We start from the raw sequence: 9502 nt of genomic DNA on the forward strand, positions 1-9502 counted from the left end.
TGAGACCAGATTCAGCCAGATGAGGGGGTTGTGGTCCATGAGAATGGTGAACTCCCTGCTGTACAAATAGGGTTGCAGTTTTTCCAAGGCCCATACTATAGCCAGACACTCTTTTTCAATAGTGGCATAGGCCACCTCCCTGTCCGGCAACTTTTGGCTAAGGAAGACCACGGGTGCTCCTCCCCCTCCTCATTTACCTGGCTGAGGACAGCCCCCAGCCCATGTGTGGAGGCATCCGTCTGTACAATGAACCTTTGCTTGTAGTTTGGAGCTGTCAGGACAGGGTAAAGGGAGAGGGCCTCTTTCAGCTGGTCAAAGGCGGTCTGGCTGGTCGGGGTCCACGTCACCACCCTGGACATAGACTTCTTGGTCAGTTCTGTCAGTGGCTTGGCAAATGTGCTGAAATGGGGAACAAATTTGCAATAATATTTAGCAGTGCCCAAAAAGGCCATAACCTGCTTTTTATTCTGAGGAGTGGGCCAGTCCCTAATGGCTTTGATTTTAGCTGGTTCGTGGGTGCAGTCTGCCTCCCCCCACCCGGTGTCCCAAGTATTGGACCTCGGTCATTCCCATCTGGCACTTATTGGGCCACATAGTGAGGTTGGCCCATATAATTAGGTCTAGGATGGTGCCCACATAGTTACATAGTTACCAAGGTTGAATGAATACACCAGTCCATTCAGTTCAACCTGAGGGGATTTGCAAGTAACCCTTGCTCAAGTCCAGACGGTCCAGCAGGTCATTTATACGGGGCATCGGTTCGGCATCGCTAATGGTGTGGTCATTAAGACGTCGGTAGTCTACACAAAATCGAATGGTGCCAAATTTATTGGGTACAAGAACAATAGGTGAGTCCCAGGGGCTCTGGCAGGGTTGAATAATTCCCAGGTCTAATATTTCATTCAGTTCCTGTTTTATGGTGTTCTGGACGGCTTCTGGAACTCGGTAAGCGGCTTGTTGGATGGGCCGGGTTTGCAAGGTTTCCACATGATGAGTGGTGTGGGTCGTCCTTGGGGGCCGAGAGGTAAAGATGGGATGGTGGTGGTGCACAATAGTCTTCATGGACACCTGCTGTTCCTGGCTGAGCTAGGGGCCCAGGGGTACCTGGTGTACGTCAGCCGAGTGGCGCGCTACCTCCAGGAGATCAAGCACGACTTTGTCATCTTCTTCAGAGGGTAGGGGGAAGACCGCCAGGACGGGAAGGTTTCCATCATTGTATTCCTTGATTGTATTGATGGTTTGGGGGTGGTCTAGATGGCCCTCACTCCACATGTCTGCCAGAGGGACTGAATCAGATCGGACATAAACTGTGTACCTTGGTCTGACAGAATATCGGCTGGAAAGCCCACTCGTGTGAACACCATAACTAAGGCTTCTGCGACTTTGGGAGCTGTGATGTTGGAGAGGGCCACTGCTTCGGGATAACTGGTAGCATAATCCACCATGGATTATGGAAAACCGCCAACACCTATCTGGTTTGGCCACTAACACAATAGGAATGGGCCAATCAATATCTGACTCCTCTATAACCCCCAGTTCAAGCAGTTTTGTTACTTCTTGCTGAATTGCCTCTCGCTTGGCTTCTGGAATTCAAAAGGGTTTCAACTTGACCCTTTCCACGGGTGGGGTAACAATGGTATGTTCAATCCCAGACACCCAACCCCACGATAGCTACAAATTAAAGCCTTTGGTTCAGCATTGCCAGCCCATAGGGTGTATGGCTAGTTAGTTCCCATATGTATGCTGCCATGGAGTCTGTCAGAAAAATGAAAATTTCCTATCAAATACTTACCATAATTTTCCTTTCCTGATGGACTCCATGGCAGCAGGAGTTCCCTCCCAGTGTCATGAGTAGGCTAGTTCTGGAATGCGGCCTCTGGCTCTGAGCAAAAATGTATGGGAGTGAAGTCCTATAGGAGTGGAGAGGAGAGGTGGAGAGGCTTACCCATATGTATGCTGCCATGGAGTCCATCAGGAAAGATAAGATTAAGTATTTTATTTACGGTAAGTATTTGATTTTCCATTATACATTAATGGAGCCACCTAGTCTAATTAGACTAAAAAAAGACTGCACCTAATGAATTTAAGCTATGGCTGACCATTTAGCAGCCTTCATTTACTCAGTGAGAGACAGATATGCTATATGTTTAGGCTGGCTGAGACTGGTAACTCTATTAACCAATTTTTGGAAGATGGCATTTCACTTTTTGGGAATATTGATGAGCAGCTGGTGGTTTGTAAATAATTTCTATTTATTACCTTGTAAATAAATGCAATGTCCAATTATGTGGCTGCCCTCGCCACCCATCCCCCACCACTCCATTGCTCCCAGCAATCAAAACATTGCATCATGTAAATAAATTTAAAAAAAAAAACACTTCATGGGAAAATCATAAAAGGCTACCTTATTCCCAGACTTTAACAGGGCATGAACAGCCACATATGTAGAGTTTGCATTTCATTTTATTTTTAATTCTTTTTTTAATGAAAGGCAGAGACAATCACAATATCTGAAGCAGTATAAAAGACAAGGCATCTTATACACAACTGAGGGAGTAGAAAATACAAGCAATTATGCCTCAGTTTCAGATAGGTCATGGGGTCAAAGGCCCCTGTTGGTAGATACATTGGGGACAATTCACTAAGAGTTAATTAAAGGCAAATAAAATGCACTAAAATAACACTTGCGTTAAATTAGCTTTGAAAGTGCAATTCACTTAGAATTTTGCGTTAAAAAACAAATGCGGTGTTTGTTCAATTATGCAGTCATTTATTGCATTGAGTTGGTTGCTAAGGAGCGGGCTGGGAAGCTGGCCAACACGTCCTTAAAGCGGAGGTTTGCTGAAAAAAAAATATTAAAAGCCAGCAGCTAAAAATACTGCAGCTGCTGACTTTTAATATATGGACACTTACCTGTCCAGGGAGCCCGCGGTGTCGGCAGCCGAAGCCGATCCATCCTTTGGCTCTCGGCTGCTGCCGCCGCAATCCTCGGTACAGGGATAAGGAAGTGAAGCCGTGCGGCTTCACTTCCTGGTTCCCTACTGCGCATGCGCGAGTCGCGCTGCGCGTCCTTTCAGGTCCCTACTGTATTCTGTGTCTCACAGAATACAGCAGGGGAGGACAGAGTAGGTGGCGGAAGTGGCGTAGGTCACTGCAATCACCGCGGTGATCTATGCCAGGAAGTGGGAGCAAATACCTGTATTAGACAGGTATCTGCTCCCTCATCCCCCCTGAAAGGTGCCAAATGTGACACTGGAGGGGGGAGGAATCCAAAAAGTAGAAGTTCCATTTTTGGGTAGAACTCTACTTTAACCACTTGCTTACTGGGCACTTAAACTCCCCTCCTGCCAGACCAATTTTCAGCTTTTAGCGCTGTCGCACTTTGAATGACAATTGCGTGGTCATATTTAATCACTACTGGGCTTTTTATTTTTTGCTAAACAAACAAAAAAAGATGGAAAAAGTTTGTTATAAAATTTAGCAAACAGCTTATTTTTCTCCTTCATTGATATGCACTGATGAGGTTGAACTGGTGGGCTCTGATGGGCTGCACTGATGGGCACTGATATTCTGCACTGATGGGCACTGATGAGGCTGCACTGATGGACTCTGATGGGTGGCATTGATGGGTGGAACTGATGGGTGGCACTGATGGGTTAGCGCTGAAGAGCACTGATAGGTAGCACTGATAGATGACACTGATGGGCACTGATAGGTAGCACCGATGGGCATTGATAGGTGGCACTAATGGGCACTGATAGGTGGCACTGATGGGCACTGGTAGGTAACACTGATAGGCAGCACTGGTGATGAGGTACTGATTGATGGCATTGATAGGTGTCACTCTGGGCACTGATTGGTGCCACTGCTAGGTGGTGTTGTGGACACTGATAGGTGGCGCTAGTGGGCACAGATGATCCTGAGAATGGGACAGATGTCCCTCTGATGGTTGCCGGTGATCAGCTCTTTTTATTTTTTTCTCCTCACGCTATCAGCGTGAGGTGGAAAAATAGCCAATTATCGGCTCTGTTTACATCACATGATCAGCTGTCATTGGCTGATAACTGATCACGTGGTAAGGGGTCGGGATCGACCCCTTACTCCGATCTGTGATCAGCCGAGTCTCACAGACTTGCTGATCAGAGAGCGCACTGCACGCACCCTGCAGGGGGCCCGCAGTCCACTCAAGCATGGGAGGACATCATATGACGGCGTCCCAGCAAAGTAGGTCCGTGCTGTGCCGTTATTCGGCTATAGCGCGGATGGGAAGAGGTTTACAATGGATGACTTATCCCCGGTGACAGCTGAATATAAAAAAATCATGCCGGCAATTAAAAAATATGAAAAAAAACAATGTGGGCCCCCCCAATGCATATCAGGCCCTTCGCGTCTTGTATGGATTTTAATGGGAACCGCACATCAATTTATTTTTTTATTTAAATGGCGTGGGGTCCCCTCCAAAATCCATACCAGACCCTTATCCAAACATGCAGCCTGGCAGGTCAGGAAAGGGGAAGGATAAGCGAGCGCCCCCCCTGAACCATACCAGGCCACATGCCTTCAAAATGGGGGGATGCTTTGGGACAGAGGGAGCTCTGCCCCCCCACCCCAAAGCACCTTGTCCCTATCTTGATGGGGACAAGGGCCTCTTCCCCACAACCCTGAGCTGTGGTTGTGGGGGTCTGCAGGCAGGGGGCTTATCGGAATCTGGAAGCCCCCTTTAACAAGTGGGCCTCCAGATCCTGCCCCCCTACTTGTTCATAAAAAAAGTGTCTAAAAGAAATAAAAACACACACAGGTTTTGACAATTCCTTTATGAAAAATAAAAAAACATTGTCCCCTGATGTAGATCCATGGTCAGTCATGATGCCCACCACCGGGCCCGAGAAAAAAATCTCTGCCCGCGATGAAGGATACCTGCCAAATTCCTGCTCCGTCTTTTGACAGTTTTTAACCACTTCCCTACCCAGCCATAGTCATATGACGTCCTGGGATGGGATCTCCCATCCTGGGTGGACGTCATATGATGTCCTGGGATTCCCGGCCGTCTAGGGGGCGCGCGCACGCACCCGCCGCGTTGCTCAGGACCCGGTGCGCGTGCCCGGAGGCCGCGATGTCCGCCGGGCACACGCGATTGCCCGTTAACCGGGCCGGACCGTGGATCTGTGTGTGTAAACACACAGATCCACAGCCTGTCAGGTGAGAGGAGACCGATCTGTGTTCCCAGAATGGAGGAACACTGATCGGTCTCCTCCCCTTGTCTGTCCCCTCCTCCTACAGTTAGAAGCATTCCCTAGGAAACATATTAACCCTTCCCTGCCCCCTAGTAGTTAACCCCTTCACTGCCTGTCACATTTACACAGTAATCAATGCAATTTTATAGCATTGATCGCTGTATAAATGTGAATGGTCCCAAAAATGTGTCAAAAGTGTCCGATGTGTCCGCCATAATGTCGCAGTCACGAAAAAAAATCGTGATCGCCGCTAAAAAAATAAATAAATATATTTTTTTTAAAAATGCCATAAATCTATCCCGTATTTTGTAGAAGCTATAACTTTTGCGCAAACCAATCAATATGCGCTTATTGCGATTTTTTTTTACCAAAAATATGTAGAAGAATACGTATCGGCCGAAACTGAGGAAAAAATTTGTTTTTTTTAAAAAAAATTGGGATATTTATTATAGCAAAAAGTAAAAAATATTGTGTTTTTTTTCAAAATTATCGCTCTTCTTTTGTTTATAGCGCAAAAAATAAAAACCGCAGAGGCGATCAAATACCACCAAAAGAAAGCTCTATTTGTGGGGAAAAAAGGACGTAAATTTTTTTTGGGTACAACGTTGCACGACCGCGCAATTGTCGTTTAAATTGCGACAGCGCTGAAAACTAAAAATTGGCCAGGGAAGGAAGAGGGTGAAAATGCCCTGTATTGAACCGGTTAAATAGGTAAGGTAAGGTAAGGTAGGTTTTTTAAACAAATTTTGGTAGGAGGTTCCCCTCAAAATCCATACCAGACTTGAAGGGCCTGGTATGCATTGTTGGACCCCACGCTGTTTTTTTTCATAATTTTTAATTGCTGGCATTTTTTTTTTACATTCAGCTGTCAGCAGGTAACCCGCTGACATCTGATGAGTCAGTTAAGGACGCAGCTGCCAGCTTTCCGGCCAGCTCCCCAACAACCAGCTATTGGGGGGGAACCCCCATCTTGTTTCTGACAAATATCGCATGTGATACTGCCAGCAAAACCCTGGTGATAAATATTGCATGTTTTTTTTACTCTCTGTTCTGTTTGTGAATTGGACTTAAGAGCTTACCACATGGTTTTTTGAAGAGATTTCCCAGCACATTTTTCATTTTGCGGTAAACACAGCATAATCATTTTTTATTTTTTGTGAATTGGACTTTATTTAACGCATGCGATCATTTATGCAAATGAGTCACTTGCCCGTATTGTCACTTGTGGTAAATATTAGTGAATTGACCCCATAATGCCATATAAAAATGGTTAGCCATAATAAAATGGAGGCAAACCTTGCAATACGTGCGGCAAATCTACCAAACAAGCTGCCTGCCAAAAATCAAAACCCAATGCCTTCTGTAAAAGCATTATATATATATATATATATATATATATATATATATATATATATATATATATATATATATATATTAAGAAAGAGAGAATAAATACAGTGACAAGAAGACATAGACAGAAAAAGGAAAAAAGGGAGTGTGGGAGAAAGGAACAAGAAAGAGAAAAAAATCCGGGGGTAGACTAGGCAAGGACAGAAAGGAAGGTGAGTGGGGGGCGCCGGGGTAGGGGGGAGAGCTGAAGTTGGCTCATTGATTTTGCATTTCAGTATAAGGTCTACTTTATCTAATGTGTATGTATAAATATTTAACACACAAGAGAGGCTTATGAATTTGTGATGAATCTATGGTGTTATGAGTTGTGAGTAATGATTTTGATGTTACTCATAATGATTATTAATCATGTTATGAGGTAATATTATAACAGGGCCCTAAAATGATTTATTATGGGTTTTAACATAATGTATATTGATAACATATGTCTTAGTGTTTGTGCTATTAATAATTCATAATAATATATTTATTTATAATTAGACAATATAGGCTGCCTTTTGGAGCACGTCATGCCTAATATTTTCTGTCCTTGCCAATTAATGATTGCTGAACTTTCTTTATTTGGAGTTGGGTGGTTGGGGGGCTAGTAATATCTTAAGCAGACTTCCACCCTTGGTAAGAGGAGTAATTATGTACAAAGTAAAGGCTGTAGACAATGTATATTTCAGCCTGCCAATGTATCTTACAGCCTGTAAGAAAAAAGTAACTATTAACACAACAGGGGGGCTGATGATGAAGACAGGTCTGGCTGATTAGGGGTTAAAGCAGAGTTCCATCCAAAAGTGGAACTTACGCTGATTTGTCTCCTACCCCCTCCGGTGCCACAATTGCCACCTTTCAGGAGGAGGGGGAGCGGATACCTTACTTTGACAGGTATCCTCTTTCCACTTCTGGGTGTCTGGGCCGCGGCCCATGTTGTCACCGCTCAGCTCCCTCCTTCTCCCTTCTCCTTCCCCTGCCAATGGACCAGTAGGAGAGAGGAGCGGAGCCTTGCGCATGCGCAGTAGGGTTTCTGGCATGAAGCCATAAGGCTACACTGCCGGGTTCCCTTACCCGCAATGGCAGCGGCATGCCCCCGACAGCTGATGGAAACATCAGCTGCAGTGCTGACATCGCTGGACTCCAGGACAGGTAAGTGTCCTATTATTAACCACTTGCTTACTGGGCACTTAAACCCCCCTCCTGCGCAGACCAATTTTCAGCTTTTAGTGTGGGTCTTTTAAGTACTGTTGCCAACGCACTGCATGGGAGCTTGACATATGTCTGGTCAAGCATGTGGTACCCAAGCGGCTGACGTTTTGGCCACGCTTGATACACTTCAGACATATGTTGCAAACAGCAAAGCTGCTGCACACGTCTCAAAAAAGGCCCACACCAAAGAACTTTTGGAAAAACGCACGTCAGCAGCGCCCTGCACAGGTGGAGCTCTGCGGTGTGATGCATTCGGTTGGCTGCCCTTAAGCTGGCCCCTGGAGGGCATCCTGCCTCGTTGGAGATGTGCCTCCTCCTCCTCCTCTCTGATATCTGGCACCCACGTAGAGTCAGTGACCTCATCATCCTCTCCCTCCTCGCCACTGAAGTAAACCTGGCAGTATGCTGCAGCTGGGGAAACATGACTGCCAGTTTCTTGTCCTTCCTGGGAACCACCTCTCTCTGGGCTTACGTTATTCCAGGAATGGCCTACTGTCAGGTATAGGCTTGGCTAGACTATATATATATATATATATATATATGTATATATATATATATATATATATATATATATATATATATATATAATATTAAAAGGCCCACCTTGATGCAGGGACAAGGAGCAAGGCGGGGAGACCATATACTCTAGCACAGATGCCATTGCAATCACTTCACAGTGTACTGAAGTTTGCAAAGGAAGTACAGGTGGCAGATCTTGCTCTAAAATCTGTCTCATGAGAGTTTACCCAAAAGGACGCAGGGACAAAGCAGTCAAGCTCTACGTCATCTTGGATGATCAGAGTAATAAGTAATAATCAGATCTATGTTTTTTGACATTCTAAACCTTAGAGGCCCCAGCAGTCCTTACTCCCTTAAGACTTGTGCAGGTACAGTGGAAACGGCGGGGAGAAGAGCTGACGGCCTACAAATTAAATATATGGATGGTAAGACATGCCTACCCTTACCGACCATAATAGAGTGCAACCAGATGCCAGACAACAGATCAGAGATTCCCACACCAGACGCAGCAGCTCACCAGACTCACTTGAATCATATAGCACATCTCATACCAGAACTAGATGATCAGGCTCAGATAATCTTACTCCTAGGGAGAGATATCTTGTAAGTCCACAAAGTAAGACACAGATCAACCGTCCTAAAAATGCCCCATATGCCCAAAAACTGGATCTCGGGTGGGTCATTATAGGTGATGTTTGCCTGGGAGGTGCACACAAACCGGCATCTGTTAATAACCTGCTCACTAATACCCTCGAGAATGGTCGTCCTTCTCTTTTCCAACCCTGTCAGAATCACGTCCTCATAAAGGAGCTATCACACAACAACCCTGTACCTCTTCCCTTCCCAAGTCCCCTCTGTGACAGCAATACCTATGACAAAGACCAAAGCGACTTAGGAAGCACAGTGTTCAGGAGAACAAAGGAAGACAACCAGGTAGCAATGTCCATTGAGGATAGGCTCTTCTTAGAAGTTATGGAAAAGAGTATGGAGAAAGACGGGACTAATAGCTGGGTTGCACCTCTTCCCTTTAGACCACTAAGATGACGTTTGCCTAACAAGAGAGAACTAGCATATAAACGTCTCACTTCCCTAAGACACAATCTTCAAAGGAAACCAGAGATGAAAGAGCATTTATTTTACTTCATGGA

Source organism: Aquarana catesbeiana, linkage group LG03 (genome assembly GCF_042186555.1).
Source record: "Aquarana catesbeiana isolate 2022-GZ linkage group LG03, ASM4218655v1, whole genome shotgun sequence".
NCBI lineage: Eukaryota > Metazoa > Chordata > Amphibia > Anura > Ranidae > Aquarana > Aquarana catesbeiana.